This window comes from Protopterus annectens, chromosome 3.part1 (assembly GCF_019279795.1).
Source record: "Protopterus annectens isolate FY-2018-M chromosome 3.part1, PAN1.0, whole genome shotgun sequence".
Classification (NCBI taxonomy): Eukaryota; Metazoa; Chordata; order Ceratodontiformes; family Protopteridae; genus Protopterus; species Protopterus annectens.
In genome coordinates, this window is record NC_056732.1 from 1,076,428,663 (window position 1) to 1,076,439,739 (window position 11,077).

Genomic DNA, 11,077 nt, shown 5'->3' on the forward strand with positions numbered 1-11,077 from the left:
TGTTGTGCCAGAGTCATCTGACCTAGATGTGATGTCACTGTGTGCCACAGCTAGGAGAAGAGAATCTTCCCAACAGCTGTTTGTTTACTTTTCAAAGTCTGATATGAGAGAGTACAATTCTCATAGTGCCTTCCTGTTACTTTAAAAAAAATCTCCTATAAAAGCAGGTCCTGAGTCAGTAGTTCAGTTATTCAGTTGTTTCCACAGTTGTTTAGTTATCATTCAGTTTATTTTCCAGAACTGTTCAGCAGCAGTAACCTAGTTGTTTCCAGAGTAGTTGTTCCAGTCGCAGATGATGAACAACAGGATGGAGTGTGGACCTAACTCCTCATATTGCCTTGCAAAAGTAAGAGTATAATCTTGCCTTGCTGAGTTATTTAGACTAGATAGGGACAGTTAATCTTCAAATAGTTAGGGAACTACAGCTAGTTAGTTCGAGGTTTTCTAAAATCAGTGTGAAGTCTATCCTACAGTGTTGTTTTCATAGTGTCTATATTGCTTCATCAAAAGCTTAGGTTGTCGAATGTCTAAACATCAACACCTAAGCATCAAAACCTAAAAATCACAAATGGCCTTTCTTTCCTAGGCCGTCACAAAATAAAATAAACTTCTGAACCCAAACGTAGTGCCCCCACACCCCTTGCTGCACCCCCCATAATTAAATATACCAACTCTGAGATCGCTCTACATTGGGGAAGGGCAAATCCCTGATAACGGCCAAGCAAATAATTTCCCGAGGAAAGAATTTGCGTATGTGGCCGTTCGCGATTTTAAAGTTTCGACGCTTAGGTGTCGATAATTAGGCATTCGACATCCTAAGCTGTCAAACATCTAATATGAATCCGTTTTCATATTTCCTGTATGTGAAACTCTATTGTTCACTGGAATCAATTCTTCAGGATTTACATGTTTTAAATCCTTTTATTTATTATTAAATACTTTATAACACAAGCACTCAGGTCACTTCAGAACAAATACAAATACGACTCTGTCATTGTCCATGTTGGACTGAATGACCTGAGCCGTACCTCCCTGGACTACATGAAAAGAGACATGGAAGAGCTCTTTGATCATGTAGCCCAGGCCGGTATGACCCTGACCCTGAGTAGCGTCCTGCCCTCACCAAGAATGATACCATGGTATAAAGAAAAAATTATCAATTTCAACAATTGGCTAAGTTTCTGGTGTCATTTAAAGGGGATCCAGTGTCTGTCCACCTGGGATGACATGCTCGACAAGCCATGCTGCTTCGCTAGAGATGGCGTCCACCTGTCACCCTTAGGCTTTTGAATACTGGCCAAGGCTCTTGCCACCCCCATAGTGCCTTTTTTAGGCAAGGCTCAAAAGACAAACCCACCATCATAAATAGCACAAGCAACAAAAAACTGAGGGTAATGCTATTCAATGCCAGAAGTCTAAACCTCAAAATGCATGCACTCGAGGCACTCCTCAGTATGGAGAAAATCGATATATGTGCAGTAACAGAAACCTGGTTTAAGGCTCCAGAGCACACCCCAGCACTACCAGGCTACAACTCATACCATACATTTCGGCCATAGAACCCAGACCGTAATACAAAAGGCGGGGGCGTATCCATATTCATCAAGTATACCCACACCTCCAGGTTAGTGGCACAGCACGATGCTTCAGAGATCATACACGTGCAACTAACAACGGGCAAAACTGCAATTCAAATTGTAGCTTGCTACAGATCACCTACCATGTCCCAGGACCCCCATTCCACATTTCTGGAAACACTGGGAAACACAAAGGTTCTACCAAACACCCTAATATTGGGTGATTTCAATTACTCAAACATTCACTGGGAGAACTCCCTTGCCCAACATTTCCTAGAATTTATAAACTCAAATGCCCTGGATCAGCTGGTCAACACTCCCACCAGAGGTGACAACATATTGGACCTGGTCATCACCAACATGGGCGACCGGTGTTCCACACCGGAGGTCAACCCTTCATTGGTTAGATCTGACCATAAACAAATCACTCTGGATATCCACATTCCGCCCCCACTCCCGGTCAAGAAAACCACCATGAAAAACTTTTCAAAAGCAAACTTCACGTTACTTAAGACCGAGGTGGAAAGTTTCAAAGCTCCCATGCTAAAGGATAACACTGTCCAAGCTGAAAAATCCTTTACTAATGCATTCTATGGGCACCTACAAGAATGCATGGATCATGCTATCCCAAGCAAAACCAAGACTCACTCCTCCAAGAAAAGGAAACCAGTCTGGTGGACTCCTGCCATAAACAAGCTATACAACAGAAGGAGGAAACTAGTACAGAAAAGAGTAAAATCCAAAGAAGGGAAGACATCCTTGATCAGTATCAGCAAGAAACTACGATCCCTCATAAAATCATCCAAGGCTAGCTTCGAAAGAAAAATTGCCAAGGACTCCAAAGATAACACAAGGCATTCTTTAGCTATGTCAAGAATCTAAGTGGCAATGCTCAGATCTGCTCGGAGTTAGTGCAAAATGGCACAAAATACACTGAACCGACCGATATCGCCAACATCCTGGCAGACAGGTTCCAGTGCAAATTTCTCCCCCCTTTCACCCCCAAAAGGGCCCATAACCATACCAGAAGAATGTAGAGCCCCTGAAATCACAGACACTCAGGTTAAAACAGCCCTCTCCAAAGCCAAAAACACAGCATCATTGGGACTGGACGGTGTCCTAAGCTGCGTCCTACACAAGCTCAAAGATGAACTAACCCCTCACCTAAACATACTGTTCAAACTCAGCCTCTCCACAGGCTACGTACCCATAGAGTGGCACACAGCAATGGTTATTCCACTCCACAAAGGTGGAGCCACAACAGACCCCGGCAACTATCGCCCTATAAGCCTGACTAGCTTGGTCTGCAAGGCTATGGAGCACATCATCATGGAATTCATTAACAGAGACATTGGGAACCTCCATACACTGGACCCTACCCAGTTTGGATTTGTTAAGGGCAGATCATGCCACCTAAACCTGGTGCACTTCTTTTAGACAGTTACCAAGGCTATAGACAAGGGAAAGGTGGTACACACAGCCTACCTAGACCTCGCAAAGGCCTTCGTTACTATTCCCCATTCTGGTATTATAGACAAGCTCTCCAGCCTGAACATAAACCCCTACGTCACAAGATGGGTTGCCAAATGGCTCATGGATAGAACCCACATGGAGAGAGTTGCTGGAGCTAGGTCCGACTCTGAACCGGTTACAAGTGGCATTCCCCAGGGCTCAGTCCTAGGACCCTTCCTGTTCGGTACATACTTCTCAGAGGTACAGACAAGCACAGGAGGACTATGGCTGACCAAGTTCGCAGACGACTGCAAACTAGGGGCTATAACTGACTCTCTGGCTGACACAGACATCCTCCAAAAGGGTCTCACTGAGATGGATACCTGGTGTCAAAATCATGGCCTCAAGCTAAATACCAAAAAGTGCATAGTCATCCCCTTTGGAAAAAACAAAGTACCCACAAACTACCACATAGGTGGTAGTCCCCTAAATACGGAAGATGTAATAAGGGATCTGGGGACCCAAGTAGATAGCAATCTCTCCTTTGATAATCACATTGCCAAAGTGGTTAGAAAATCCTTCTATGTGGCTCACCTAATCACAAAAGGGCTCGCATCCAGATCAAAAGAGGTCATTGTGCCCCTGTACTCATCACTCATCAGACCCATCATAGAGTACAACACCCCATTTGGGATGTACCTTACAAGACACCTACAACAGCTGGAAAGACCACAGAAGTACCTCACCAAGGGGATCACTGGCCTCAAACAGATGCCCTATGCAGCTCGACTGAAGAAACTCCAGCTGTACCCGGTTGCATACTGCCTAGTCAGAGGTGATCTCTGCCTGACATACAAGGCCATGTCCAACCCAGAATTGATGGACATGCTCCACCTAAAGAAAACCATATTCCCTTGAGCTACACACTCTAGGGATCTAAACCTCACCACAACAATAAATAGGATATGCTGGATGGATAGATTCCTGTCCCAGAGACTTCCCATGCTTTGGAACAAGATTCCAATTTACATTAGGCAGAGCTCCTCGCTAACACTCTTCAAGAGAAACCTTGACGAGTGGATGGGAAACAGAAAGTTTACCCCGGTGATCACTTCAGTGGCTCTGCTGGACAGAGGCACAGGGAACTAATCTAAGGGGGCGGCGAAAGGCAACACATTCTGGCTAGGCTTATAAATGCCTTTGGGCAGATAGCCTAGTACCTACCTATGAACCTATGAACTACCTCTCATTGTGGCTGGTTATTTGGTGAACATTTTTAATAACTTGAGAGTGTTTATGCTTATTGTGATAACACAAGGACCCCTCCAAAAAGCCTTACTGCTTAGGATACATGCTACCATTTGTTTCAATATTTATTTTAGCCAATATAATTTAAAACCCCTTTTGAATGATATTGTGGTATTTGACTGGTGGCAGCCATTACGTTGTAATTTGGGCAAAGAAACACAGCAGGTAAATCTGTGTCAGCCTTAACCAAGAGTGTGTGTATGTGTGAATATGAGACATTTGAGAGTGATTGTGTCAGATACCTACAACTGGGACACAGTGCTGTACAGTGGTTAGTGTGGAGACTCATTTGGGGACCTGGAGTGAAGCATATAGTCCAGTGCCAGGTTTGGAACCTGTTCTCAGTGTACTTTTGGGGAAATTGTGTATTTCTATCCCTCCTTTTAGTGGCACTCCCTTAACAGAGACTGTGGTGATGACTGAGACTCCTTAGTTACTGCCCCGGGGTAAAGAAGGCTTGTCACATATTGGTGGCAATGGTGGAATTTTAATTGAGCTTTAGTAGTCTGTGAGTAGTTGTCATTGAGTTGTGTACTCTTGACAACCACAAGGTAAACATACAGAGTTTCATTGTCACAACAGTTTTATTCATTTTTAGTCAACTTAGTCAGGGACAGCAGGCAAAGATATCAACAAAGGATTACAGCAAGCTGACAAGGAACCAGTTGTCCAAGGTGTGTGAAGGCAAAGGACTGATGCATGCCAACCTGACTAAGGAAGCAATTATCTCAGCCTTAGTTGCAGCTGCAGAGCAGACCAGCAGCTCGAAGGATATTCAGTTTGCAGTCAGGGATATGCAGCCTTCCGAGACAAAACAGTTCACCTTTTCCTCAGAGGACTTAAAAAAATTCATTTGAAGTTAAGCAAACTTGAATTGGAGATCAAAGAGAGAGACTGTGATGTTTGGAAGCTGAGAAGAGGGAGAAGCAGTGTCAGCATGAACAGCAGACTGAGGAGAGACAAAAGTAGCAAGATGAAAGCTGAAGAAAATGAGAGTTGGAGACAGCATGAAAAGGAGCTTCTAACTCCTTTGACAGGGTCATGGAGGTAATGGGGAAGGGAATGACTGAAACCCAGATGCCATAAAGGTCAGTAAACCTTTTCCTCAGTACAGGAAGGAAGATGAGTTTAATAGGTTTATTTATATATTTGAGAGGGTATGTAAGTAGTATAATGCTGGCCAAGGGCTCTGGATACTGTTCCTGACTCCCTTACTCCATGGTAGAGCTGTTAATGTAATTGCTAGACTGTTTGATACTTGATTGTTTCAAATTAACCCCTGAAATGTATAGTAAAAAAATTTGTGAACATGGAGACAAGGTAGATGAAAATGTATGTAATTACACTGCTGATTTAAGTACTTACTATCACAGGTGGGTGAGTGGGTGTCAAGTCACTACTTCTGAAGGACTGGCAGACCTTTTGGTGAGGGAACAATCTCTCAGCACTTTGCCTGAGGACATGAGGATCTGGTTGGCAGACTGAGAGTGTAAGTCTGCAAATGAATTGGGAGAAAAGGGGAGCTCAACTTGGCAAGCAGGGCACCCCTGCAAAAGAAAGGGATACCCAGTGCTGCACATAAGGGAACCCATCGGGGGCAGCCTAAACCACTCCAGCAGAGTTCACCATTAACAGGGGAAGCCACTAGTTCAAGCACACTGTCAGGATCAGGGATTAGATGTTTAAAATAAAATCAGAGGGGCCATGTAGCATACAAATGTCCATTGAAGCAAGGGAAGAAACAAAAGATGAGGGAGCCAGCAAGTGGAAATGACAGAATGCCAGTGATAAGTTGTCTGGCAACAATAGAGGTGCCAAACAATCACCAAAATGTATATTCTATCTTAGTGGATGGAAGACAGGCCACTGCTGATAGAGACACAGTTTCTGATATAACCATTGTGAGGCCTGCAGTTGTTAAGGAGGAGCAGTACTTGCTTGGGCAGTCCACACCGGTAAGAGCTTTTGGTGGGACCCCATTACAAATACCTTTGGCTAGGGTTCATCTTGACTGACAGAGTGGAAAAGGGAACAAGCAAGTAGATGTGTTTGAGGATATCCCTGTAGATGTCTTAATAGGAAATTATTTTGATAGTATAGTACTTTGTGTGCATGCAGTTACATACAAACAGGCTTGGAGACAGGCATGTAGGTCTGGTAGCCTGGGGGAGACCCAGACAGATCCTATGCCTGAAGCTGGGGCTGGTGATGTGGTTACTTCAGGGAGGGAGCTACTTTGTAGCAGTGAGCCTGAAAGTAAACCACAGCTGCTGATAGATACTGGTATTCCCATGGACATGGCAACTGCAAGGACAGATGTGAGTGGCAGTATCCAGGATGACAGTGAAGCACCACTGTCAGAAGATACTAGACTTTGTGTGTAAAGGGAGCTGGGAGAGGTTACAAAGAAAGAGTTGAGACAGGCTCAGCTTTCAGATCCTACTTTCCGAGGCTTGAGAGAGGTGGCTAAGGCAGCACATGATGCTCAAGGAAAAAGTGAGACTGTAAAGTGGAACAAAAGCTTACTGTACAGAGAGTGGACCTCTGAGGGAAGACTAGAGGGTGAGATAATACAGCAGTCGGTAGTGCCCAGAGCCTACCATCTGGGACTTCTAGCCATAGCCCATGAGATTCCTTTTGCAGGTCATATGGGCATAAAGCATACTAAGAGAAGAATTATGCAGAACTTTTATTGACCTGGTATTGGAAAGGATGTAACAAGGTACTGCAGGACTTGTAAGCAGTGCCAAAAGGATGGCAAGGCAGGAGACAAGGTTGAGGCTCCATTGATGCCTTTGCCTGTGATTGAAGAGCCATTTCAGTGTGCAGATATGGATATTGTGGGGCTTTTGAGTACTCAAAGTTCTACATGGAAGAAGTATATCCTGGTAGCAGTATATTATGCTACCAGATACCCTAAGGCAGTGGCTCTTTCCTCCACTGAGGCAGAGAAAGTGGCAAATGCTTTGTTAGAAAATTTCAGCAAGATAGGTTTTCCAAGGGAGAGACTGACTGATCGAGTTGCCAACTTTATGTCAGACCTGCTGGATTATCTGTGGAAGTACTGTGGGGTGAAGCATCTAAAATTCATCCCCTGCCATCCCCCAGACTAATGGTCTTGTGGAGAGATTACACTCTACATTAAAGACTAATCCAAGGGCATTTGCAGACCAGTTTAAAAGTGATTGGGACAAATATTTGCCCCATTTATTATTTGCATATAGAAAGGTACCTCAGGAATCTACAGGTTTTTCACCCTTTGAGTTACTGTATGGGCATAGGGTGAGGGGGCCTTTTCATTTGATTCATGATGAGTGGGAGGGGGAGTGTGAATCCCACAAGGAGTCTGTTTTGGCATATGTCCTAAACTTCAGGACAAGGCTTAGGAAGCTCATGGGTTTGGCCCAGGAGAACCTGGCAGTAGCACAACAGCAGCAAAAGGTTTGGTATGACAGGAATACTCAAGCCCAAGAGTAAGATATAGGACAACAGATTATGGTGTTCACTCCTGTCAGACACAATAAGCTGCAGGCAGCTTAGGAGGGACTCTTCGAAGTGGTAAGGGAATTACTGATGTTAACTACATTGTAAACTTAATAGCCAGGAGGCAGGGACATAAGTTGCACTATGTTAACATGATGAAACCATATCATGATAGGGAGGCACTGGTGCTGAGCATTTGCGGTGGATGACAAGAGGAGTCTGAGGGTGGTCTGGTGATTGATTTTCTCAGTGAGGGTCAGACTGACATTTCTGTGGGAGAGGTAGCAATATCTCAGTGACTATCTCCTATTCAGGTAAAAGGAATACAAACAGTGTTACAGGAGTCTGGGGGCATGTTCACTGGGCAACCTGGGTGCACCCACTTAGTGCAGCACCATGTGGATACACGACCCCAAAGGCCTATTAAGCAAGCTCCTTATAAGGTGTCTGAGACAGACAAATGGACTTTGAAGGAGGAGATAAAGGAAATATTGGAGGTGGGGGTAATCCAGGAGTCCAGTAGTCCTTGGGCTTCCCCAGTAGTGTTGGTACCGAAGAAAGCTGGTAGTGTAAGATTTTATGTAGTCTACAGAAAGTTAAACAGTTACACAGAGTCAGATGCATACCCCATGCCTAGAACAGATGAAGCTTTAGAACAGCTGAGTGGGGCTAAGTATCTGACCACTACTGATCTGACCAAGGGATATTGGCAGATGCCCTTGACTCCCTATGCTAGAGAGAGGTCAGCTTTTGTAACACCTTTTAGATTATGTGGGTTTACAAGGATGCCCTTTGGAATGAAGAATGGCCCAGCAACCTTCCAGAAGTTAGTAGATCATATCTTAGTAGAAGCAGGAGACTATGTTCTTGCATAGTTGGGCAATATTGCCATTTACCGTCATTCCTGGCAAGATTACATTCAAGATGTCAGCGAGGTCTTAGGTAGATTTAAAGGGCAGGTTTGACCATTAAGCCTAGTAAGTGTCAGGTGGGTATGGCAGAGGTCTCCTACCTAAGAAACAGTGTTGGGAGTGGTAAGATTAGACTAGAACCTGCCAAAGTGGAGGTTATTCAGACGTGGCCTGTGCCTGTTACCATAAAGCAGGTGAGAGCAGTCCTAGGGACAGCAGGGTACTATAGAAAATTTGTGTCCAACAATAGTACAATAGCTGCACCCCTTACTGACCTAAAAACAAGCTTAATAAGGTAGTGTGGAGCACAGACTGTCAGCAGACATTCTAAAAGCTTAAAGAAGCTTTGGGAGGACCCCCTGTGTTAGCCAGTCCAGATTACAGCAAGGAATTTGTTGTGCAGGTGGATGCTTCAAATTATGGGGTGGGGGCTGTACTCAGCCAAGTTTCCTCAAAGGGAGAAGAGCATCCCATGACAAATCCCAGCCATAGACTGCAACCCAGGAAGGAATGTTATGCAGCTGTGGATACCAAGTTACTGTGGTGGAGCATAGGGTTAGAAGCATATGACATGATGGTGCAACACCATAGTGGGATCAATAATGCTAATGCAGATGGACTGTCAAGAAGGGGTATGGGTTGATACATTTTCAGTCAGCCTCGTTTTTCTCAAGAGATGATTTTCCAGGGTCAATTGAAAATCTAGACTGAGTCTTCAAAGGGGGAGAAATGTAAGGATATTAGATATTGTTTTCTGTGCTAGCATGACTGGCTGAAGTTCTGTAACTAATTTTAAATAATTGTAAATTATCCTGTGTTACATATGCCAGCATGACTAGCTATAATTTTGTAAATAAGTTTATGTCTTTTGATTATCATTCTAATTTATGCAAGATGTTTGAATGTCAAACACTGTTCTTCTGGCTGACCAAATGTACATTTTTTTTAAAGAGAATTCTGAATGTATGTCATGCCAGAGTCAGGTGACCTAGATGTGATGTCACTGTGTGCCAGAGTTGGGAGAACAGAATCTTCCCAACAGCCATTTATTTTTCAAAGTCTGATATGAGAGAGTAGAATTCTTGTAGCAGCTTCCTGTTACTTAAAACAAAATATGCTATAAAACACAGTTCTGAGTCAGTAGTTCAGTCATTCAGTTGTTTCCAGAGTTGTTCAGTTATCATTTAGTTTATTTTACAGAGCTGTTCACTAGTAAACTAGAGGCAAAATTATCACCACTAAAGGATTTGCAAATTGCAACACTTGTGGTTTGGTATACATGGTGACCTATGAGGCATGTGATTCCTTTTATATAGGGAAAACCGAGAGAAGGCTGTGACAAAGGGTGTACGAGCACCTATATGACGTAAGGAAGGAAACACTAACAATGCTTTGTTTAAACATACTTTAACATGTAAATCTGCAAAATTCCTATTCTTCGTCATAGAGGTATTACCCCCCCGATCCCAGGGGTGGTCCTTGGGAGGCCTCTTTAGAATACAGAGAGTTATTTTGGCAATTAATGCTTGAGGATAGCAGTCACACAGGTTTAAATGAAATGATCTCTCTAAAACCTGTATTAAAGTTGAGATCAGCCAAGTTAGAACTACTCACCCATATATCAGTTGTATATATATATATATATATATATATATATATATTTATATATTTTTTATACACATTTTAATATTTTTATACAAACATTTTTAGATGTTTTTCAAACATTTTGCACACAGATACATTTTTTATGTATTTTTTATGTATTAATTAAAATGTTTTTTTAGAGCATACAATATTTATATACATTTTTACTATGTATTCCTGCCTGTAAAGTTTTTGTTTCACCACTAGATGGTGATATTGTTTCTTTGATTTTGTTAAGAAATCTGTAATTTCAACAACAAGGATGTTAATTGAATGTATTAACATTTTAATTAGTTAGGAGACACCATTGGTAGATTCAAATAACATCTGAATTATAAATTTAGCACACTGAGCACTGTTTAGCTTTTCTGATGAAGTGCATGTCGACGAAAACATGATGAGAACTGTAGCAGTGTTATAGTTGAAATATGTTGTATTTTAGTAATATATTTTTGCAGTACCTTCCTTACAGCCTCCAGCAACTGCAAAGTGATTGACATTTGTCAGGTCATATAGTCTACTTGATTTGGAAGGATAATCAGAACCATCTGAGTTTCAGCATCCATTATGCAGTCGTTGCATATTACTGTGAGACAGTGTTTGCCAAAAGATCAGACTGTAAACGATTTCTGTGTTTAGTCAGAAACTGTTACTCTCTTTGGTAGTTAGCACACAGGATTAAACTCTGACTCATTAATGAGC

General features: G+C 42.8%; 1 protein-coding gene across 3 annotated transcripts in view; it reads right to left on the reverse strand.

Moving 5' to 3' along the window:
* Positions 1-11,077, reverse strand: part of GDAP1 (ganglioside induced differentiation associated protein 1) — a 178,860-nt gene that overhangs the window by 1,761 nt on the left and 166,022 nt on the right. The gene's annotated exons all lie outside the window — the stretch shown is intronic.